The sequence below is a fragment of the Panthera leo genome, chromosome D4 (assembly GCF_018350215.1).
Source record: "Panthera leo isolate Ple1 chromosome D4, P.leo_Ple1_pat1.1, whole genome shotgun sequence".
NCBI lineage: Eukaryota > Metazoa > Chordata > Mammalia > Carnivora > Felidae > Panthera > Panthera leo.
The window spans coordinates 84142236-84167330 of record NC_056691.1 but is presented as its reverse complement, the minus strand read 5'-3'; the positions used below and the strand labels follow the sequence as shown (position 1 = coordinate 84167330).

Sequence of the window (25095 nt, the reverse complement as noted above, 5' to 3'; positions counted from 1 at the left end):
AATATATCATCATTCTTGACTTCATGAAAATGTTGATTCAAAATAAAAGGCTTTTCCTCACAAAAAAAAAGCTTTAAAAATATATTGGTTTTAAAGAGAATTAAAATAGTTAAAGATTGTGGTCTTTTGAATCCTGTCAGACCTGGGTTTTCATCTGAGTTCTCTCTCTAGCTGTGTGACTTTTGATGATTCCTTTAACTTCCTAACATTTTTTAATCTGTATCATGGAGTGAGGGCAGTTTTGCAGATCAAAAGAGGTAATATATGTAAAGGGCTCAACCTGGCACCTGACACATAGAGTAAATGTTAGCTGGTTTTAATTTTAGCCATTCTCTTTCCAGAAGTGCTCAAGGTGTTAATATAGAGTGTTAAATGTGAAATATCTCACATTATACATGTAATAGTGTAAAACTGAATATGGGTATGTGGGAGACACAACCATAAAGGGAAAAGCAAGAAAGGCTCCACAGTATCAGAAAATGAAGAGGAGGGATGCCTGGGTGGCTCAGTCAGTCAGGCGTCTGACTCTTAGTTTCAGCTCAGGTCATGATCTCATGGTTCATGGGACCAGGCCCCATGTTGGGCTCTGTGCTGACAGCATGGAGCCTGCTTAAGATTCTCTCTCTTCCTCTCTCTCTCTCTCTCTCTCTCTCTGTCTCTCTCTCTCTGCCCCTCCCCCCCAATAAATTAAAAAACTTAAAAAAAAAGAAGAAGAAGAAGATGAGGCAAGCAGTATGAAGTTTGGCAGGTGACCAAAGCTAAGAAGGCCCTCTGGCTCCCCTCAGCTTTCTAAAGACTTGGATGTAGTAAGTATATTCTCCACTTTAGCTTTTTCTTTTGTGTTCCTTTTTGTTAGTTCAGGAGCATATATATCCCTACCCCTTTGCGTCGAAGGGAATTCTGACTTCCTGTGGCCCAGGGGAACTGCCTAACACATTTTAGGATAAGGAAGCTTATGCCCTTATATAGGGACCTCAAGGATAGTTAGGGATTTTCATTCTCACCTGTTCAACAGGGAACCGTTTGGCATCCCTAGAGTTCTGGACGTGCCTTATTAGAAAAGAGACATAGTTGCATTCTTCTGAATAGAAAAATTTACAATAAACAGGAATACAGAAATATATACCATGCAGCGTCAGCATATATCAGATAACATGAAGCATTTAGACTTTTTTCCTCTTCCCCCTGGTAGGGCCTCAGTGTAATTCTTATATAACTTTTCATTAGGCTCCAATGTAGAGCGTCAGATAACAGGAAATTGTGTAGCCCACTCCCATCTAACCTTTTGCTCATATTTTTGCATGCCGAAAGACAAGAAAAGTGTGTCTTATTCATTGTCTTTATATATTTCTCTTGGTACTACTGTTGTCGCTTTAGTTTTTTAGTAAAGGAAATTGGCTTATTTGAAATGTTTGTCTTAATCCTCTATGGAAATATCAGTTTACGGGAAGGTTAAGGCAGCTCATTTGGGCCCCTCTCAGAGTCTCTGCTGCAATTGTCGGAAAGGAAACCCCAGGGAAACCCCCGAGCACAGGCTTCACAGGCGCAGTGGCTGCGCAGAAGACGACACTCTAGATGCTTTATCAGGTGCTGTCTGGAGAGCAGAAATAATGGTCTGAAGGTAAAAATGCTGATGTCTCCACTTTCCCAACTTAGCACAAACATCTTCTTTATCTTTGGTGGAATTTGGTGCCACAGAGGCGGCTCCAAGAAGCCTTAAATGCAAGTGTGATTGCTTTTACATCCTGGCTTTGAAAGCATGGTGTTTGGGGATTTCCTTGACTTGAATTCTTTATTTATTTATTTATTTATTTATTTATTTACTTATTTTTATTTTTTTAAAGGGAGTAGATTCATAGCATCCACTGTCAGTGCCATTACCCTTTCTGTGATGACTTGTTCACTGTTTACATGAAAGGTTTCAGGAAGTAAGAAATGTAAACATAAATAGATATATGAACAAATAAATGAGCGAAAAGGTGTGACTATAAAATAATGGGAACACAGTAGCTGTCTGATTAAAACTTTAGGATTTTTCCTGGAAACTTTGAAACGTCTGATTTTTCTTTTCCTTTTTATTTTTTTATTTTTATTTTTTTTAACGTTTATTTATTTTTGAGACAGAGAGAGGCAGAGCATGAACGGGGGAGGGTCAGAGAGAGGGAGACACAGAATCTGAAACAGGCTCCAGGCTCTGAGCTGTCAGCACAGAGCCTGACGTGGGGCTCGAACTCACAGACCGCGAAATCATGACCTGAGCCAAAGTCGGCCGCTTAACCGACAAAGCCACCCAGGCGCCCCTCTTTTCCTTTTTAAATAACGCTGTGAAAAGGGAGAAGTGGTACCCTAGAATGCCATGCTTACACTGGAACTTTGAATGTATCATCATCCTACTCACTGCAGGTGCTGGTATGAAATACTATCATTGCTGAGGCTTGCTTGCCTACTGACATGTCCGTCCTTTGGAAGCCCCAGAAAGTGATTTGTAAATTATTTGCTTCATGTCGCCATACAGTTATTTTTTTTTTTAAGTTGGTGTTTTTGTTTTTTGTTTTTTGCCATCTTAACCATTTTGAAGTATATAGTCCAGTGGTGTTAAATGCATTCATAATGTCATAGAGTAGTCCACCCTTATCCACAGGACATATGTTCTAAGACGCCCAGTGGATACCTAAAACTGTGGATACACCTTATGTGTACAGTTTTTTTCCTATACGTACATACCTATGATAAAGTTTAATTTACAGATTAGGCACAGTAAGAGATTAACAATAATAAAATAGAACAACTGTAACTATAGTGTAATAAAGTTTACAAATATTCGTGCTGTTCTGATTTTGTAATAATCAGGGCAGGCTAAACATTCACTATATTAAGACCATACATGTCCCCAGACCTAGTTCTTTGCCTAGGTCTGGTTTTCTCAGTTGTGGTGATAAACCAAGTATTACTGATATTATGCATCTTATGTGGGAAATGTCTGTGACTCTAGGTATCTGATCATCCTTGAGAAATGACAGCACAGTTAGCGTAGTAACTTTTGAAAATAACCATTGCTAACTTGATGATTACCACTTGCTTAAAATGAATTGTAAAACTAAAAAAAAAAAACAAGACTATGTGAATGTAGTCTCTCTTTTTCAAAGTACCTTATTGTACTGTACTCACCCTTCTTGTGTTGTGAAGTGATAAATACCTACATGATGAGATGAAGTGAAGTATGTGATGTAGGAATTGTGATGTAGCCCAAAGCTATTATTGACCTGACAATATGTCTGAAGGAGGATTCATCTGCTTTTGGACCATGGCTGACCACAGGTAACTGCAACTGTAGAAGGCGGAAACTGCAGATAAGAGAGGGACTACTGTATGATCATCACCTCCATCCATCTCCATAACTCTTTTTGTCTTGTAAGACCGAAACTCTACATCCATTCAACAATAACTCCCCTTTCTTTCCCTTTCACTCCAGCCCCTGGCGGGCACAATTCTACTTTCTGTCTCTATGATTTTGACTACTCTAAGTATCTTGTATAAATGCAATCATACAGTACTTGTCCTTTTGTGACTGGTTTATTTCATTTAGCATAATCCTCAGGGTTCATCCATGTTGTAGCAGATATCAGAATTTCCTTCCTTTTTAAGGCTGAAAAATGTTCCATTGTATATATACACCACATTTTGCTTCTCCATTCATCTGTCCATGGACACTTAGGTTGTTTCCATGTTTTACCTATTGTGAATAATGCTGCAGTGAATATGAATGTACACATATCTCTTCCAAGACCCTGCTTTCAGCTCTTGTGGGTATATACCCAGAAGAGGAATTTCTGGGTCATTTGGTAATTCTATTTTTAAGTTTTTGAGGAACCGGCAAACTGTTTTGCACAGAGGCTGTACCATTTTACTTTTCTACCAATAGTGCACAAGATTTCCAGTTTCTCCACATCCTCATCAACTTGCAGTTTTCTGTTTTATTTTTTTTTAAGTTTATTTATTTATTTTGGGAGCGAGCGAGCAAGCACGTGTGCACATGAGCTGGGTAGGAGCAGAGAGAGAGGGAGAGAGAATCCCAAGCAGGCTGTAGCATGGAGCTGTCAGCACAGAGCCCGATGTGGGGCTCAATCTCACAAACCCAAATCATGACCTGAGCCGAAACCAAGAGTCAGAGGTATAACTGCCCGAACCACCCAGCTGTGCCTGGGTTTTTTTTGATAGTAGCCATCCTCATGGGTGTGAGTTGGTATCTCATTATAGTTTTTATTTGCATTTCCCTTCTAACTAGTGATGTTGAGCATCTTTTCATGTGTTTATTGGCCATTTGTATATCTTCTTTTCAGAAATGCCTATTCTAGTCCCTAAAACACCCATAATTTTATTAAAAGTAAAACAAGCAGTTTTTTCAGTGTTTGGAGGCAGTTTTAAATGACAGGTAAGAACTCAGGCTCAGGAGTTGGACAGCTCCAGGTTGGCATCATGGTTTTACCAGCTGTGTGACCTTGATTGATCAAGTTACTTCATTTCTCCAGGCTTCCGTTTCTTCTGCAAAATGGGGAGAATGGTTGAATCTGTCTCACTGAGGTTTTTTGGGATTACCTAAGCTAATATTATAGATGTCAAATATATGGGATAGTATTTGCCCTATAGTAGGTATTTAATAAATATTAGCTGCTCTGTTACTGGAATCATGAACAGTCTTAAAAAACACCTTTTATATGTTGGTTCACTTCCTATTCTGGTAGAAGTATAATTCATTGCATTCTTGAGAATTTTCACTTGTTTTTCCAGTTCATGCCTACTTACTGTCTCAGTGACTGTAGTAGTAGGTGAAACAATGTGGAATTGCAACTTTTGTAGGTTGTAAACGATGACTGTCAGCAGTTTCATGCGATTCAACCTAATGCAATGGAAGCTCTTTGAATGTCTAATATATGCCAGAGTGCCTACTGTGCTATTTCATTCATTCTTCCCAGCTTCCCCTTAAAGTACATCTTATTTTCCCCATTTGGGGATGGGAAGACTGAGGCTTCTCAGAGATGAACAGACATGCCTGAGTTTGCCCAACTAGTAAGGAGTGAAGCCAGGTTTCAAACTAGATCTTGTTGAATCCAAAGCCCATTCATTTTCTTTTCTTCACAGTTTCTGTTGTAATCCCAGTATAGTTACCACGTAGTGTTACTGTAGTTTCAGGTGTACAGTGTAGTGGTCCGCCACTTGCACACAACGCCTGGTGCTCATCAAAGCGCACTCCTTAGTCCCCATCACCTGTTTCACCCACCCCTCACCCTCCTCCCCTCTGGCAAGCATCAGTTCTCTACAGTTAAGAGTCTGTTTCTTGGGGCACCTCGGTGGCTCAGTCAGTTGAGTGTCCGACTCTTGATTTCAGCTCAGGTCACGATCACAGGGTTGTGGGATCAAGCCCTGCATCAGGCTTCTCCTGCGCTCGCTTGCTCTCTCTCTCTCTCTCTCTCAAAAACAAACAAACGAAAACAAACAAGCGTCTGTTTCTTGGTTTGTCCCTCTCTGTCTCCTATTTTCCCTATGCTCATTTATCTCTTAAATTCCACATGTGAGTGAAATCATATGGTATTTGTCTGTCTCTGACTTATTTCACTTAGCATTATACTTTCTAGCTCCATCTATGTTATTGCAAATGGCAAGATTTCATTCTTTTTTATGGCTGAATAATATTCCTGTGTGTCTGTGTGTGTCTGTGTGTGTGTGTGTACATACCGCATCTCCCGTATCGATTCATCATTTAATGGACATTTGGACTGCTTCATATCTTCGCTATTGCAGATAGTGCTGCTATAAACATAGGGGTGCATGTATCCCTTTGAATTAGTGTTTTTGTATTCTTTGAGTAAATATCCAGCAATGCAATTGCTGGATTGTAGGGTAATTCTATTTTTAACTTTTTGAGGAACCTCCGTATTTTTTTTCCCAGAGTGGCTGCAGCAGTTTGCTTTCTCAACAGTGTACGAGAGTTCCTTTTTCTCCACATCCTTGGAAATCTCGGGTTTTTTCCTTCCAATTTCTATAACATGAAGTTTCAGAAACACTCCTCCCCTATCTCTGTGGCCAATGAAGATGAAAGTTAGAGAAACTACATTATTTCTTCTTAGGTGCTGGTGATTTGGGTTTTCTTCAATACAGTGAGCATATGTGGTAGTTCTGTGTTCATGTACATTTTGTGCTTTTGTCCCTCTTTTTCATATTTGGGACATAGCATGTGCAGTATGGGCTGCAGTCACCTTGGCTCTTTCAAAAAGGTGCCGTAGGGTGAAAATAAGTAATTCAGGCTCGCCTTCAACCCATTTCTCATGGCCACCATCATGTTCATCCTTTTGTGATCATCTGCTCTGTGCAAGGAGTGTGCTAGGTGCTTTACCCACAGAATCTCACTGTCCCTGTAGGTATATAGAGTAAGGGCTAAAATCTTGTACAGGATGGAAGGAAATAGGCTAAACTGGATTATATGATGTAGCCAAGAGTATAAGACCCTTTAGTCTATCTTGCTTCAGGGGCCAAGTCTTTTTTTACCATATCCCATTTCCTCCCATTCTTAGAAATGGCCTCCTAGAGGGGAAATAAGGACAGCCTCTCTACAGAATACTCTGTAGCACACTGGGTGTGTTATCCCCACTGAATTTTCTCAGTCCCTTTCCCCCTTCCTCTCCCCCTTTTCTTTTTCTTCTTCCTTTGCTCCCTCTGTCCCTTTCTTCCTCCCTTTCTCCCACCCACTCTGTCTCTCTTCTTCTCTCCCTCCCTTCCTCCTTTCCTTCCATTTTTCCTTCCTTCCTCTAAACATACCTAATGAAGTTGAAATACCAAGATTAAGAAACTACTTAATGTATTTCCTGAAGAAAATTGGATTCTTGAGATATTCCCATTTGATTTTTTTCCTTGGCACTAAAAATTGTCTCTAATTTTAATTTGCTTTCAGAGAAATTACCATCTTTTAAAATATGCTACTAAAACAAGTTAGATTGAATTCTATCAGTTTTTAAAAGAGTGACCTTCTCGGTCTTTTAAATAATAAAATTTGGAAGTAATTGCTTGATATCTGAGTTCAGGAGAATGACATAACATGTTTTGAGTTCTAAGGACAGCCTGTTTGACCTCGCACCCTATTTATTCCTAAAGTAGATCGCCGGAACCAACTTTCTTCCTCAGTCCAGCAAAAGTGTTGGTGAAAACTCTTCTGTTTGCAGCTGGAGGTGGCGCTTTTTTTCCTTTGTTGTTCCATTGTTTCCTTTAGGGTGAGGGAGAATAATTAAGGGGAACATCTTTTCTGAGCAGCTGGAATCAAATTCCAGCTGACTGCAGCACCTGCAACGATGGCACCTCTGCCTCTGGGTGGCAGGGTGGGATGCCAGCCGTGGAGCCCGCGACAGTGGGCTCCCAAGTACCGAGACGCGGCCGCACCGCACCGCTCCAGCCCTTCTGTGAGCTTCAGATGGCAGCAGTACCAGTGACTGCGAAGTGTCTGTTTTAGACTAATTAGAGGGATGATTTGTGAAACAGTGGCTATTTATTTAATTAATCACCAGCACAAAGCCATAAAGCCCATATTTTAAAAATCCCTGTTAGTTTGCCATGTGGTTAATAGATTGGGGCACATTAAAAAGTGACATGGTGATGTATTAAAAATGTTCCACCTAAGGTTCCTTCAGAAAGGAATGGAAGCTGTCTGCGTTCAGATGCTGAAGTGGAAACTGCCAGCATTTGACCTGTCAGAGGTTTTAATGTTTGTAAAAGGCATTTATCTTTTGAATAGTGTCTTCCTTAGGGCATCTCCTCTTGGAATATTTCAAAATACAAAAATATGTGTAGAATAATTTACAAAATCATAATTAAAGGGAATTTTGTCAGTTTTCTTAACAGCGAGGTACTACTGTGTTTTTCCCATTAGATTACACTGTGTTTACTCAGCATAGCAGTGTTTGTTATATGGTATTCTTTGCCATTTTGGGGAAAGGGAGTCACTTAATTAACTAAGTAATAAATGCAATAGTGTTTTTGTTGCAGCTGTCAGAATTGCATTTTGTTCTGCCCTTGTATTGTTTTCTTTATCTGATGGGTACTGGATAATTGCTATACTTGCTCAGTCTCAGCTCAGGTGAATTGTCATTTTTGGATAAAGATAGAATTGACTTGTTCAAGAGATGACACTGGCATTAAGAATGAGTAGAAGTGACTTATATTGTAACAAATGCTAGTGGTTTTTACACACACACACTTCTAGGTGATTTTCAGTATACATAAATGTGTCTGTGCAAGGCATCCTGCATTTTAATAGTATTTGAAGCTAAACTTGGTATGCCTGTGATTCACTCTTATTTAAATATTCTGGATGGTCACTGTTCCTCGTAAGCAGTACCCCCAAATTTTAAGATTGTGTGTGAGGATGTGTTGCTTGTACGGAAACTGTCCAGCTCTTAGGATTGTGTTTCTCTGCTGTGTTGTATAATTACCTGCTCTGTTAGAAAGGGAGCTGGAATAAAACATGAGGATGTTAATGCAGCCTGGAGCTGATGTGGTGGTGATGATTACAATGCAGATAAAGCATTTCTCATAACTGCCGTTGCCTACTGGAGCCTTTGAAACATCTGGACCTTTAATTGAAAAATAGTGTGGTGCTGTGCAAGGCAGACATGCTAAGTGAAGTCACTAATTTAGAATACAAAAATATAATTGATAAAGTGTTTTATTTACATTGTATTTAAATATTCATACTTTGTTATGCTTTGTATAACAGGGAATTACTGGGTTAAATTTTCATGAACATAGACAGTTTAAATGAGATAAATTAAGTGCAAATGTTAATGGAATTTTACACTGGAACCAGAAAACAGTTTGTTGTAAAAGTGTGCGTACTTTCGCATGTATTGGGGCCTTTTGTGGAAGGAAATAGGTGAAGTCCTATTCTTTGGATTTTGTGCTTGAGAATAACTAACCATCAGTTGGTAACATAATTGCATTTCATTCTTGTTATTGCTATCATATCTTGTTATTTAGTTAAAAAAAATAAAATGTTTCTTGGCATAATGGTAAATGGCTTTAATGGCAACATTATCACCCAATAAACCAAAGCCTTCCCCACCTCTCGGGGGCAGGTTATCTGAGCCTGCCCAGGAGAGCAGAAGAGCTGGTGAAGGGCGCGCAATTAACCTTTGTCCTGCATTCGCAGCAGGGGAACTGACCTAGCAGCCTTCCGAGGAAATCCAATTTAATTTAAAATGAATTTGAAAAGACAAATTAGCCATATCTATTTTAATAAGATAAAATCCCGACTCTCCCTATGTCTGGTTTAGTTAGGACCTCAGAGGAGATTAGACTAAGACTCGGGATGAACACGAGGGAAATAATGCCAGGGGGCTGAGGAGAGACCCAGGAGACCCAGGGACCCGAGTGCCTTGTCAGTTTCTGCAAGTGAGCAGGTCTTGGGCTGCCCGTTTCCACAGAGAGTTGCAACCTGAGATGAGCCTTTGTCTCATCAGACCTTTTGCTTGTGTTGGAGCTTGATGCCATGTTGATGTCATACACTGCCTGCCCGGCTCTCCAAGGACCTAATTGTTATTTGCCTCCTTTGTCATCACCAGAGCACCTTGGATACTGCCACCTGCGTAGCCACATTTAGTAATAGATACACCCCACGATTCCTGATGAGACTCTCAATCCAGGAGTAAGGATTCTCTGGGGCCCCTCAGTTGGTGCTTGGCCCCTGCTTTTTGAAAACTAGAGCAGAGGGTCCCACCTACCTACTCTTCATGGAGCTGGTGTTGCCTTATGTTTTACTTCTGAAACATAATCAGTAAAGATTTATCGAGCCCCTTCTGTGAGCGCAGAGGCAAGGAAGTCTGAAATAGTTCCTGCCTTCTGCCTGTACACAAGAGGTAACACCAGAAGCAGGTACCCCAGTGTCCCTCCCTAGTAGCAGCTCCCTGTGGAGCTTTGCAGAGTTTCATGTGACAGGCAGAGCCACAGGAGGAGGGCCTTCCTGTGTGTCTCAGCCAGAAGGGTGTTTGAGGCTCCCTGTCCAGGACTTCCAGCACTGACACGGTGGCTGCGGCATGAATCGGAAGCCATTGTGACCTTCCCTAAATACCCAGGCCTATCCGAGAGTTCTTCAGGACTAGGATTCAGCAAGGGGGTAGGGGTCTAGAGTGGAACAGACCTGGGTTCGCACGATGTTCCCCCCTAGTTGAGAGATTGCAGTAGCCTACTTCATGAATCTCTCATTCCCCAGCTTTAAAAGAGAGTGAGCTCACCTCACACCGGTCAGAGTGGCCAAAATGAACAAATCAGGAGACTATAGATGCCGGAGAGGATGTGGAGAAACGGGAACCCTCTTGCACTATCGGTGGGAATGCAAACTGGTGCAGCCGCTCTGGAAAACAGTGTGGAGGTTCCTCAAAAAATTAAAAATAGACCTAACCTATGACCTAGCAGTCGCACTGCTAGCAATTTACCCAAGGGATACAGGAGTGCTGATGCATAGGGGCACTTGTACCCTTGTACCCCAGTGTTTATAGCAGCGCTTTCAACAATAGCCAAATTATGGAAAGAGCCTAAATGTCCATCAACTGATGAATGGATAAATTGTGGTTTATATACACAATGGAATACTACGTGGCAATGAGAAAGAATGAAATATGGCCTTCTGTAGCAACGTGGATGGAACTGGAGAGTGTGATGCTAAGTGAAATAAGTCATACAGAGAAAGAAAGGTACCATATGTTTTCACTCTTATGTGGATCCTGAGAAACTTAAGACCATGGGGGAGGGGAAGGGGAAAAAAAAGAAAGGGAGGGAGGCAAACCATAAGAGACTCTTAAAAACTGAGAATAAACTGAGGGTTGATGGGGGTGGGAGGGAGGGGAAAGTGGGGGATGGGCATTGAGGAGGGCACCTGTTGGGATGAGCACTGGGTGTTGTATGGAAACCAATTTGACAATAAATTTCATATAAAAAAAATAAAAGAGAGTGAGCTCGTCATAGGACTATTGGGGACAATAAATGAGACAATGTATGAAAAGTACTTGGACCCTGATAGGTGCCCAACAAAAGGCAGCCAGCACTTGTGACCCGCCCGTTCACAAAGGGGCTGTGTTCAGAGGAATGGGGTCTTCGTGCCTAGTCCCACCTCCCACTAAGGCTGTCTGCTCTGGAGCTGGTTAGCTTTGTCCTGCTAGGCCAGTGACCTCATTGAGCAGTGTGACTCATGAAGAGCTTTTTATTTTTTAAACTACTCAGTGCTGACAGTTTTATCTGATGGATGTTGTTGTCCTCTCAGATTTATTTATTTATTTAATGTTTGTTTATTTTGAGAGAGACAGAGAGAGAGAGAGAAAAAGAAAGAGAAAGAATCCCAAGCAGGCCCTGTGCTGTTAGCGCGGAGCCTGACGCGGGGCTCGATCCCACAAACCATGAGACCATGACCTGAGCTGAAATCAAGTGGCAGGTGCTCTAATGACTGAGTCACCCAGGTGCCCCATGACCTCTCAGTTTTGAAGATAAAATTTTCTGGGGTGCTTGGCTGGCTCAGTCAGTAGAGTGTGTGACTCTTGATCTCGGAGTTTTGAGTTCAAGCCCCTCATTGGGTGTAGAGATGACTTAAAAATAAAATCTTAAAAAGTAAAAATAAAGTTTTCTGCTGCTACTTTTCCTTTCATTGTATCTGAGAGACATGTGGGATAAAGGTCTGATAGACTCTTTTGGGCTGCTTCTCAATTAAAATTTTTATATAGTTAGAAATGATTTTTCTCAACCGGAAATGTTGTTCTAGATAGATAATAATTCAGTGCGTCTTTTTCTTGCTGCTGTTTGTATTTCAACATGCATTTGCAAACTGGTAAACCTAAACTTTCTCAGTTGGCTCTCTGCTGTTGTATCGTTTTCGTAATGTCAAAAAGGTAATGTATTTTCTGATGTAGACAAGCCTCTTTCTGTCACCAGAGGTACAGGTTCTTTGTGTGGCTTTTTCCTGCACAGAGTAACACCTACCCCAGCTATTTCACGTGCGCGCTTCCAGAATGAAAGTGAATGTCGTCATTGGAGAAATGTAAAGCTATTTATTTCCATTTTGTCTGATGGTTTTACATTGTTTGCTAGGAGGTGCGTCAGGGATTTGAATTAATTATAATTACTGAAAAGACATATACTGATTAAGCAAATAAAGTAGTAAGCCCATTTGTGCCAAGGCCATCTAATTAAATTCTAACTTTGAATAAGCTAGATGTGCATGAAAGATTAATTTTAAGAGGTTTTTATGACTTACTAAATAATGATTCAGTAAAACTTTTGAATTATATCATTAAGAAATACTGAATTTTAAAGTGATAAAACACTTAGCCATGAATGTACTACTGTGTAGAAATTTGTGCGTTTTCAAAAACTGTTCAAAATTAAGGACACAATAAAAAATTTAAGTTGTATATTGACATTTTAAAAATTTGTAATGTTTAATCAACGGAAGCCCTGCAAGAAATGAATATGATATATGCATTGGAATTACTTCCTTCAATATTTATACAATTTTATATTCTCAAAATACTTCACCATCTCTGGAATTAAATTGTCCTTGGGGGTAGTGGAGGGTTGTACCAAATTTTCCATATAATTTAGGAGGATGATAATAGCTGTACTGTAACCTTTTGTAGAGATACATCATCTAGTAATGGAGCCAAGTATACATTCTCCATTGAGTTTTAATTTTAAAAGTTGATATTAAATCTTAAAAAGACTCATTATATTATGGTAATTGATAGAGTTTAAAACATGTAACTCTTCTTTATGGTTTTAAAAAACCTATTTTTACTTTTAAAGCATATTGATTTTATTATATAAATGATTTAATAATGAAGAGGTTCCTATACTTACCCTAGGTGATGGGGCTTAGTTCATGCAAATTACTTTTCCCTGATATCATCATCATTATAGAAGCTATTGTTTGTATAATTAAATGCAAAGTGCTGTGTAACATTAATGATCTAAAGAATCCCACAATGGCTATGAAAATTCAAAATGGACACTTTACATTCCATTATGCTTTAAGATGGCTGGATTGTACTTGTGTGAGAGCACCTTCTGGTATGTGCCGGAACATCCTGAGGCTGGATGAGAAGAGGATGCAATGGCTTTTCTCTTTTAATTACTGAGATAGAGACCTTTGCCTCTTGCCTCTGCTTCTCAACTTTATGTTTGTTTGAAGGGACGATTTATCCAAAGATCTGCCTGGTCTGATTAATAACTTAGGTAACAATTATGAGGAATGACTGACATCCTCATAGTAGAACAGTTTGCAGTTCACAGAGTGGTTTTACCATGCTTTATTTTTACTTTATATGCCCTACCATTCTTTTGCGGTGGGTAGTCTCATCTCTGTTTTATGGCTAAGGAAATTGGCTTTCAGAGAGGTTATGGGCTTGCCCAAGGTTGCACAGCTCAAGGTCCAGACCAGTTCTATAGACCCTGCAAAGACTTACATAACAAATATAACCCATGATAGTAAAAACTGACAGTATCAGGAGCTGCTTTCTGAATTTAAGACTTTGAGAAAGAAGATGGTTGTTATTCCTGATACAGTTTATGGGTAGGCTTTCGTTTTCTCCTCTTCATCCTTCCCCCTCCCCATTTTGTAAAATTTCTTACCTGTGTTTGAACAAGTCGATATCTTGAAACAAAATTATCCAAGGCTGTTACCCAAATTTCACTTGATAACAGTTAGATTGTTTAAACCATTAGCTGTAGGCATTTTGTTTTTTTCAAAAGCGGAAGAAGACTGTCAGAGCCTCAAAATATGGACGATTTATTTTTAATAGAGGAAAACTTTCCTGAGAGCAACAACCCCCTTCCCTGTTTTTGGGTCCAAGACTATAGATTTACATTTACTATAGATGTTGTAGAAAGAAAATTTATGAAAATAACTAATCTAAGAAAACCTGATGGAAGTACTATTTTCTGTGCTATGTTATACTCTTGGAAAGGATTATAGTTGTAGTCTGGCTCATTCTATGGCACTTAGTAACAAAACTTACTTTGTTTGAGGCTCTCAGTTACGTGAAGGATGTCTGTGGAAGTGGAGGTGGATTAGTTACAATTTCCTGAGGGCTAGAAGTAAGATCAGTGCCTGGAATCTGCAGAGTGCATCTCAGTAGAAGGAAACAGTTTCAGCCACCAAAACTCTTTGCCTAACAAAGGAAAGGGTCTGTCTCTGAAGGTGTGGCAGGGACCTCATCAGTGAAGGTGTTCTGAAGAGGTTGTAGGACAGCCATTTGGAGAAAATGGCTTAGAGGGGACGACCCTTAAAATTCCTTGCCACTTTAAAAGTCTATGAGTAGCAATAAAGTTGGTTTGTTGTTGTTGTTGTTTTTAAGTCTGTGAATGTAAAAGCAGGGGGGGAAAAGGAAACCTAATAAAATAAACAGCCAACATTTCTTGAGCAGTTAGTATGGACTAGGCACAGTGATAAGTGCTTTTTATATGCATGGTATCGTTGAATCCTTTCAACAACTCCTGGAGGAGCTTTCTCTTGCTGTGTGGAAATAGTGACTCAGAGAGGTTAAATAAAATTGTCCAAGGACACACAGTAGATGGCATTGCTGAGAATTGAACCCACGTCTTTCTGACTCCACAACTTAATGCTTTTAACCACCACACTGCACTGCTTTACTAGCTTCTATTAATATAATAAGGATCCTGGAAGTACCCACATCAGAACTTGACCTTGTTAAAGAAAGAGTGACAGTTGACGTTCTTAATAATAAAAGCTTAATGGAACCAAGGTTGGTGATTCAGAGGAAATTAATGAGATTTTGTCAATTTTATTTTAAACTTAACTTGTCAGAAAATACAGTGTCCAGTGACAAACTGTAGAAATGTTTTTGACAAATTAACTTGACTACAGGTGCCAGATCAGGGAAATGTTAATTTAATAGCCTTTAAATGTTCCAGATTTATTGAGGGTTAAGATAGCACTACAAAGCCAAGCCCCTAGCTCTGAATGGATTTGTCGTAGAATTTTATACAAAATCTATTCATAAGTTCATCGCTACCGTTTTGAATGTGAAAAAGTGAGTTCTTTCTCTGAGCCCATAAAGCCAGCATTTATTGAGAGCAAAATGCTACTGCCTGGTGTTTGGGATTGTTGTTTTTTTCCTCCCTATGTAGACCTTCTTTATTTCTCATAGTCAATTAAACCTGGCTTGAGCCAGATTTTGTTCAAAATCATTACTCTGAACAAATAAAGTCCCTTAGTCATCATCAGAATAATGATTTCAGGCCTGTGTGTACCACGTATGGATACCATGTTTTTAAAGACTGGGCCATAAATTTGTAGAATATAGCATCCTCTGGTCTTTGCTGAGGAAGTTGGGGAGGAAGATACCAGTGACATGGGACTGTAGCCATTCCTTAATTTAAGAGAGTGTTACCTTTGGAAGGCTACAAATAAGCCTCTTATCCGTTTGCATCATTACATTGTCTGCATACACTGATATATCTATTTCTGCGTTAAAACTGCATATAATGATCTGCTTCTGCAGTTGTGGCTAATGGAGTAACATTGCCTGCTTTTTGTCTCTTTAATTGCAGAAGCCAAGCTGTCTATCCTTTCTCTGTTTCTTTCTCTTGATAGAGAAATTGAACACTTAGCAACAGTTTTGACATCTGATATTCAATTTGTTATTGACAAACCTTGATGTGAAGTGGTGCTGCTAACTGAACCTTCTGTCCTTAAGCCTTAATTCAGCTTGACTCACTTTAGGTGGATATTTCTTAATTCCAGACTATTTTGAGCTGAATACCATCTATTCTTCCTTCTTTCCCTATTTTGGAAACTATCGCCTGTATAATTTTATGATAGGCAGCAAATAGTTTGCTATTTCAGTTAATAGGATCAGATAAGAAAAACCTGGTTAGAGATGTAATGTTTTAGTTCTCATCATGTTCAAATTCTATATATTTCGAGTCTGTACCTATTCACATGCTATACACTAAAGTTATTTTAAGTTTTTAAGCTTTTGCTTACTAATTGGATGATATGTGAGTCATAATGCTATTTCATGACTGTCATAAAGATGGTTTTCAAAGAGTGAGCATTATGTATCACAGACACAAAACATTCATACTCCTTGACCTAGTAATCTACTCCTAGGAATATGTGCACACACATTTATATGAGAATGTTCATGGGAATATTATTTATAGTAGTGAAATGTTAGAAACAACGTCCATATTTAACAATGGGGGAAATCGGTTGATAGTACCTCTGTGTGCTATAATATGCAGGTATTTAAAATCATGTGTTAAAAGAATATTCATCGTTCATCCCATTAATAGGTATAAGTAGCTACTATATGTCAGGTCTGATACTAGGTGTGGAGGATATTTCAGAGAAGAGAATTCCTGAAGAACAGGGCCTGGGAAGTAGAAGAGGTGTAGCCAGTTTATCCAGGACAGGAGAGAAGTCTTAGGTCTGGGGGGTCCATTTTGAAAGATAGCCTCAGGAGCCCTTCAGTAAGCTGATGCCATACCTGTACTACATTCTCGGCCCTAGGAGACTGCAAAATGAGTGAGGCACAGTTTTTCCCTTTGCATAACTCATAGTTACATGAGAAGGTGGGAGGGAGGTGGTGGAGGTAGGTAGAGACAAGAGTGAAACCTTAAGGCAAGGTAAACTTCTAGGGAGCAGAGAAGAGGGAATTTGGACTTCTACCTTCTGGGAAGAGGAGACATTAGAAATTGAAGGATGGAAGAAGGGGTACATTTCTTGGTCAGTTACTGTGTGCCAGGCATTTTATACATATCTTATTTGCTCTTCCAAGTAAGGAACTGGAGGTTCTGAAAGGTGCTGAACTCCTAAGGTCTTGGGACTAAGGAAGTGACAGAGCTAGGCTTCAGACCTGGATCTGTCTCACCCCAAGTCTTTGTGCTCTTAACTACTGTTCAGTAGGCTTTAGCAGTGGTACACTGGGTCCAGAATGTGACAGGTATTAAATACCATGCTAAGGAGCCAGCATGCTGACACCAAGGAGAGCCATCATATGTATGCTTCTGAGTTGGTGACTGGCCAGGTCAGTGATTTGAGTCAAATCACACTGAGTTTGGAGAGAGAAGAGATTTTGGAGACAGGGAGATGGTTGGGAGACTGCTGCATACAGAGGTCTTACTGGGTCATGATGAAGTTTTAACTAGGGCCATGCCGGTGAGGATAGGGGGGAGAAGGGTTTGAGAGGCATTTCAGGGGCATTTGGATGCTGATGAGACAGAAAGAGGAGTTCAGGTTTCTAGCCTGAGTGACAAGAGTGGGTGGTGAAAGCCTAAACTGAGACGGAATGAGAGACAAGGTGATGAAGAAAATGGGTCTTGGACGTACCGAGCTTGAGATTGTGACTGCATTTGCAGAGGCATCAAGTCATAACAGAGGCTGTGGGACATCAACTCTGGAGACTGGTCGGTCTTCATGAATCACATTTGTGTTGAAGAATCGTTTTGCTACAGGAAGTACTTTTCTTTTGTTCTGAAAAATGAATTGGGGGCATTCCTTGATTTAGAGGCTTCTCTGGAGAGTGTTGTTCAGCTCCAAATTTGTCAGCTCATTGTAGGTTTATTACTTTTTATTCTTTTTTTTTTTTTAATAAAAATTACTTAGCCTGCCATAGGAAGGTGTCTGGGTTATATTTTCAGCTTATTTTTCCCAACAGCCTGTCACAGACCTGGCACATAGTATGTTCTTAATAAATTTTGCCAGATGACTTGACATAGGCTACATTTTCAAAATTGGTCCTCTCTCTCTTACCTAAAAGTCTTAAGCCCTGTATGGTGGTTTTTTTCTATATCCTTTTTTGTTTGTAATTGCAACATTTGCTATTTTGTTTCTGGATTGTAAAAATAGTATGTGCTCATCGTAGAAAATGTGGAAAAATATAAAGCAGAAAATTAAAATCACTCATAATCCCATGTCTTGGAGAATTCCTGTTCACTTTTTTGTATATCGGTATAGTAGATATTTAAATACAATGAGTGTCTTTTCCTTGGGTTAATGGTTCTGTTGGATGGAAGGGTACTTTTGTTTTCCCCTGGGTGTCTCAATCAGTTGAGGGTCCAATTCTTTTTTTGTGTCTTTCTTTTAATTTTTTTTTTTTTAATTTACGTCCAAATTAGTTAGCATATAGTGCAACAATGATTTCAGGAGTAGATTCCTTAATGCCCCTTACCCATGTAGCCTATTCCCCCTCCCACAACCCCTCCAGTTCTCCATATTTAAGAGTCTCTTATGTTTTGTCCCCCTCCCTGTTTTTATATTATTTTTGTTTCCCTTCCCTTATGTTCATCTGTTTCACCTCTTAAAGTCCTCATATGGGTGAAGTCATATGATACTTGTCTTTCTCTGACTAATTTCGCTTAGCATAATACCCTCCAGTCCCATCCACGTAGTTGCAAATGGCAAGATTTCATTCTTTTTGATTGCCGAGTAATACTCCATTGTATATATGTACCACATCTTCTTTATCCATTCATCTATCGATGGACATATGGGCTCTTTCCATTCTTTGGCTATTGTCGATAGTGCTGCTATAAACATGCGGGTGCATGTGTCCCTTCGAAACAGCACACCTGTATCCCGTGGAGAAATGCCTAGTAGTGCAATTGCTGGGTCGTAGGGTAGTTCTATTTTTAGTTTTTTGAGGAACCTCCATACTGTTTTCCAGAGTGGCTGCACCAGCTTGCATTCCCCCCCACGTTTTGTTTTTTTTTTTAAATCTAAGAGGCCTTTGCCAACCCCTTTTAGTCCGGTTTGCTCCTGAGCTCCCACAACAGCCTGTACTTCTCTTCCTTAAAGCTTTTATCACCTAGTACAATGTAGACCCTTCAGCAGACTGTGAGTTTGATGAGGGTCTATCTGCATTGAGTCTCTCTTGATTTTGTCTTCAGAGCCCAGCATGGTGTCTATGGGTGTTGGTTGCATGCATGAGTGACTGAGAGGATGGTGCTAGCCCAGTTTTCCTTATCTCTGTGTTGACCCCTTCTTTGTGCTCTAATTATGCCTCCCTTTTTCCAGTTCTGTATTGTGGAACACGTTAAATTGCCTTGCAGTGAAACTGTATGATACGATCTTTGTTTATTGCTAGTTGCTGTTTAATAGTTAGATGTTAGGTCTATGGAATATTGCTTGCCTTGATGTGTGATGAATACTCTTAATCCTTTGGTCACCTTATTTTTTTTATAAGTTAATTACTTTCTATTATGTTGATGGATTGTTTTATGTTTTAGATGATTCCCTCTAAATATTGCAACACGGGAACTATTAGGTAGAGCTAACTGCCACCACCTTGAGTTTTTTCAGAAGAGGCTCCTTATTAAAAAATACATATTTTCAGGGTTTGTGCAAGGCACTTTTTGCCGTCATCAGTGCCTCAAGATGGAATTAGAAGATTAAAAAGATAAAGTGCTTCATTCATTTAATAAGTATCTACCATATTTATTCTCATAGTTTCCCCACACTCGCTATTTCACCGTGAAATAAAGACGATAAAGGGATTCATAGGAGCACCATGTCACTCTCTGCCCTGCAGTCTCTGCCCTGCAGTCGACCGACAGCAGCCACGGTCTCTGGAGCCTCAGTCCCCTAACACTTCTCCTCGGGCCGCTCCTCAGATTCACTGCTTTTGTAGGAGACATCTTCAGGCCGCACTTCCCCACTTTCCGTGTGTTTGTGAGAAGGGCGGGGCGGGCAGACTTATGGGGGTGCGATTCAAGTCTTGGGGAGTAGGGAGTGATTAAATTGAGAACTTTAGAGAGAGAAGTCATTGGTGTTTAAAGTGGGGGCTTTGGAGTCAGACAGGAGTGTGAGTTCTGCTCATCCACCTTGGTTGTGGGAGCTTGAGCAGATGACTTCTGAGCCTTAGTTTTCTCGTCTGTCATATTAGGGTAATGATAGAATTCTACCTCTTAGACAGAATTAATTGAGATGATTTAGGCAAACATTTACCAGAGCTTATTTAACAGTTGGCTCTAAATAAATGCTAGCTCTTGGAATAATAATAAGTATTATTATTAGGACTCCTTACAGCATCCATCTTTGTCCTCATGTAACTGTGTAATAGGTCTGAGTAATAGAAAGGAGTCTGATCTAAAAACTTAGGTCTTTCTGACACATTGCTCTGCATTTCTGAAGCACTTTCCAGTTTGTGAAACACATTCACATTTCTCATGCCAGGATTCCTTATGGCGCTTCAGCTCCAGTTCTTCAGAAGGAGGAGAAGGAATAAACCAGTTTGGGCTGTTGGTTTGAAAAGGAGGTTGAGGAGAGAAAGAAGAAGGCAATAAGCCCACTCCAGAAAGATGCCATTGTTTGAATTTTAACCTTTTGACTGCCTGACAAGATCAAAACACTTGCTCTTTAGAGACAACTTAGCTAGTCATTGGAATTATTATTTCCCAGCTGAAAAACACACGTGCGTGTGTGCGTGCATGCGTGTATGAGTGAGAGAGAGAGAGAGAGAGTCAGAGAGAAAGAACATTATTGTAAGAGAATTACTTTTTTTAAATTTGCCTTATGACAGAGACAAGACTAAAAAAAAAAAAATCAGTGGATCTAATGGTAGATTCTAGGTTAGAAGTGAAATTTCTCTAAAAGTTTTAAAACAGATTTTATGTATTTCCTCACATAAAGGTTCCTATCTTTCTTATTTTTTTCACCCTAGAGTCGTAGTGTTAAAGATGGAAATACTTGATTGCTCAAGTACTTGCATCTCCACCCACTACCAGGAAACAGACCCATAGAGGAGGGGCAAGATGGATGCATGGAGGAAACTAACATTTATTGTGTTACTGCCATGTTGTCCTGGTAGGCATTTGAATCATCCATGCATTCGTTCTGTAGTTCAACAGATTTTTTTTGGAGAGGTGTCTGTGCACCTGCACGGTGCTAGCCATTGTGTATAGAGCGGTAAACAAAGCAGACGTGATTGTGACTGCTGTCATGGAAGGAAGGTCAGAGGCTAGTGAGGAAGGCATACACTGAAGGTGCCCATAAGCAAATGTGTAATATCAAATTGTTAAGTGCTGTGAAGGAAATGAACAGGATATGTGTGAAAGAAGAACTGTGAAAGGGACTTCTAATAACAATAATAATAATCCTTAAAGGAGTCCTCTGATAGGTATGTCCTATCCTTATCATCATTTTAACATAGGAGGAAATGGAAGAACAGAGAGATTAAGTAACCTGCCCAAAGCCACACTTTGAGGAATCATTGATCATGAGAAAGAGCCTTCTAGATATAGTGACTATAGTGAATAGCACTTCTGTGGCCTTGAAAGTGGGAGAAACAGGTACACACGCGCACGCAGCACATCTTGAAGGCCAGTGTAGCTGAACTGTGATAATCAGGCAGGAGAACAACAGTAGATGATGTTGGAGAGGTAGGCAGGGGTCAGAACATGCAGTGCTTTGTTAGATACTACGGGAAATTTGGATTATTTCCGAAGTATCATGGGAACCACTCACTGAAGGAATTTAAGCAGAAGTGTGATATCAAATTTGAGTTTGAAAAAAACCCCCAAAACTCTAGCTTGTATGTCAAGAACAAATCGAAGTAGGCAAGAGTACATGAGGTCAGGAATCCATTAGAACAGTCCAGGGGAAACCTAATGGTATTTTGGTGGCAGTGGAGATGGAGAATTTTTTGAAATACATATTTTTCAATTTTTAAAATTGAATTAAAACTCATTACATAGAACTTACTATTTTAATGATTTTAAAGTGTATAATTTTGTGGTTTTCAGTATATTTGCAACGTTATACAGCTATCACCACTAATTCTGGAACATTTCCATCACCTCACAAAGAAATTTCATACTTGTCAGTTTCCCATATCCCCCCACCCCCACCCAACGTCCTGGCAACCGCTAATCTTTTTATTTACGTAGATTTGTCTGTTCTGGACATTCCATATAAGTGAGTTCATACAATAGATGACCTTTTATGCCTGGCTTCTTTCTCTTAGAAAAATGTTTTCAAGCTTCATCCATGTAGTAGCATGTGCCAATACTTCATTCCATTTTATGGCTGAGTAATATTTCATTGTATACATTTCGTTTGTCCATTCATCAGTTGGTGGACATTTGCATTGTTTCCATTTTTTTTTTTAAGATTATTTGTTTATTTTGAGAGAGAGAGAGAGAGCACAAGCAGAGCAGGGGCAGAGAGGAGAAAAAGAATCCCAAACAGGCTCTTTACCATCAGAGTAGAGCCCAATGTGGGGCTCGAACCCACAAACCACGAGACCATGACCTGAGCCGAGATCAAGAGTCAGGCGCTTAACTGACTGAGCCACCCAGGCGCCCCTCCATCTTTTTTAATGTTTATTTATTTTGAGAGAGAGAGCAGAGGAGGGGCAGAGAGAGAGGGAGAGAGAGAATCTGAAGCAGGCTCCATGTTATCAGCACAGTGCCTGATCTGGGGCTCAATCTCATGAACTATGACATTGTGACCTGAGCTGAAATCAAGAGTTGGACGCTTGGGGCGCCTGGGTGGCTCAGTCGGTTAAGCGTCGACTTTAGCTCAGGTCATGATCTCGCGGTTCGTGAGCTCAAGCCCCGCATCGGGCTCTGTGCTGACAGCTCAGAGCCTGGAGCCTGCTTCAGATTCTGTGTCTCCCTCTCTCTCTGCTCCTCCCCTGCTCATGCTCTGTCTCTCTCTCTCTCCCCTTCAAAAATAAATTTTAAAAAACCATCAAAAAATTAAAAATAAATAAAAATAAAAAAAAAAGAGTTGGACGCTTAACCGACTAAGCCACCTAGACACCCGTTTCCATCCTTTGGCTGTTATCAATAGTGCTGCTATGTACATTTATGTATGTTTTTATGTGAACATGTTATCCGTTCTCTTTAAGTACACTTAGGAATGGAATTGCTGAGTCATATGGTAACTTTACGTTTAAGTTTTGAGAAACTGACAAACTATTTTTCCACAATGGCTACATCATTTTACAGCTCCACCAACAATATATGAGGGTTCCAACTTGTTCATATCCTTGCTAGCTTTTCTAATTCCTGCTATGAAAAAAATATATATAGAACCATCCTAATGTGAAGTGGTATCTCATTGTGATTTTGATTTGCATTTCCGTAACGAATAATGAAGTTGAACAGTTTTTCATGTGCTTATTGGCCATTTTCATATTTTCTATGGAGAAATGTCTATTTAAATTCTTTGCCATTTTAAAGATCGGATGGCTTGTCTTTTTATTGCTTAGTTGTAAGAATTATTTATATATTCTGGATGCTAAATTTTTGTCAGATATATGATTTGCAAATATTTTCTCCCATTCTGTGGGTTGTCTTTTTGCTTTCTTAGTAGTGTCCTTTGAGGCATGCAAGTTTTTAATTTTTATAAAGTCCTGTTTATTTCATTTGTTGCTTTTGGTGTCATATTAAAGAAATCATTACCTAATCCAAGGACATGAAGAATTTACACCTATGTTTCCTTCTAAAAATTTTATAGTTTTAGCCTTAAATTTAAAGCTTTGATCCATTTTGAGTTAATATTTGTAGATGGTGTGAGGTAGAGGTCTAAATTCTTTTTTAAAAATATTTTTGTTTTTTATTTTAGAGCACGAGCAGGAGAGAGGGGCAGAGGGAGAGGGAGAAAGAATCTTAAGCAGGCTCCAGGCACAGCACAGAGCCCGACATGGGACTCAGTCCCATGACCCTGGGATCATGACCTGAACTAAAATCAAGAGTCAGATGCTCAACCAACTGAGCCACCCAGGCGCCCCTAAATTCATTCTTTTGTATGTGGCTGTCCAGTTACTCCATTTGCTGAAGACTTTTTCTCTTTTGAAATATATTTTGCAGTAGCCACTAGAACATATAAGGGAGTAGAAGGCAGGAGGAAGAAAGAAGAATCAAGATTACTGATATAAGGAGCTGTGTTAGTGGTGGTAGCATTTACTGAAATGAGGGAGAGTGTTGTTATTTGGAGTAGGATGGAGTGAGGGATAGTGAGAAGTTCAGATTTGAACTTAAGTTTAACTTGTCTGTGATACTTTTCTGCCTATGGTATAGACAGTTTGATGTATGAATTTGGTTCTAGGGAGAAGTTTGAGGTGGAGATAAGGTTTGAGTGTCAAGAGGATATAGATTGTTTTATAGCTCTGGGACTGTGAGAACACTTAAGGAAGAAATATACAGAAAGACAGACACGAGAGAGCCCAAACTAGAGGCCAGAGAATGCTAACAAATAGAGACTCTAGAGGTGAAGGAATCTGCAAAGGAGACTGAAAATCAGAGACCAGAGAGGACTGAAAAAAACCAAGAGTGTAGGTCATGGAAGCAAAGAAAGGGAGAGGCTGATCGTGTAGGAGAAGGTGAAAAAGTAAGTGAAGGATAAAGTCCTTGTGAAAGTGAGAGCCAAAGGGACACAGAGCATAAGTAGAGAGATTGCCCTTTAATGAGATGAGTGACACTCCAGTGTAGGGAGTACGTGTTGTTAAATCCAGGTAAGTTTGTCAATTTATTGAGGGGACGATAAGAGTTCCTTTCTGAAAGCTCTTATTTTCTTAATGAAGAATAACATTTGTCTCTGTTGGCAGTACATGAGCAAGGCATAGGTGCTGCGGTCAAGGCAGGCTCATGAGAAGTAGGAAGGGGGAAGGAAAAGTATGCAGTGGTGGTCTTGGCATGAGGTGCACGTTGGATCAGGAGATGTCATAGGCTTGTTGTACAATGTTGAATGTCTGTTTGAGGTTTATCATAATGAGCTTAAGGTCAAATCAGTCTGTGCAGTTACATGATTTTTCTCCAGCAGTGTTTAGCTGGGGAATGCAGAGAGTTAGGTTCACCAAGGTTGGCATTCTGCCAGTTGAATCCCATGGAGGAAGAGAGTGTTAAAACTGCATTTACAAAGGAATGCTTACAATGGTTGATCAAGTAATCTGGAGGGTGGTGTGGGGAAATAAGGGTGACATCATTTATAGTGGTGGATCAGTAGATTGTAGGTTGAAGAATTTGGGGACTAAAGTGAGATGAAAGTATATTAAAGTATATTCAGTGAATAGACCTTCTAATTTGAGATTTTGGAGTTGG

The 25095-nt window shown here is 39.8% G+C and overlaps 1 protein-coding gene and 1 non-coding gene across 11 annotated transcripts in view; both read left to right on the top strand.

Annotated features, from left to right (window-relative positions):
- The window catches only part of MAPKAP1 (MAPK associated protein 1), a 274415-nt gene that overhangs the window by 112065 nt on the left and 137255 nt on the right, over positions 1–25095 (top strand). The gene's annotated exons all lie outside the window — the stretch shown is intronic.
- On the top strand, positions 2812–2941 carry LOC122205728. Its single transcript, XR_006196230.1, has one exon. It is a non-coding gene; the product is annotated as a small nucleolar RNA SNORA72 (small nucleolar RNA).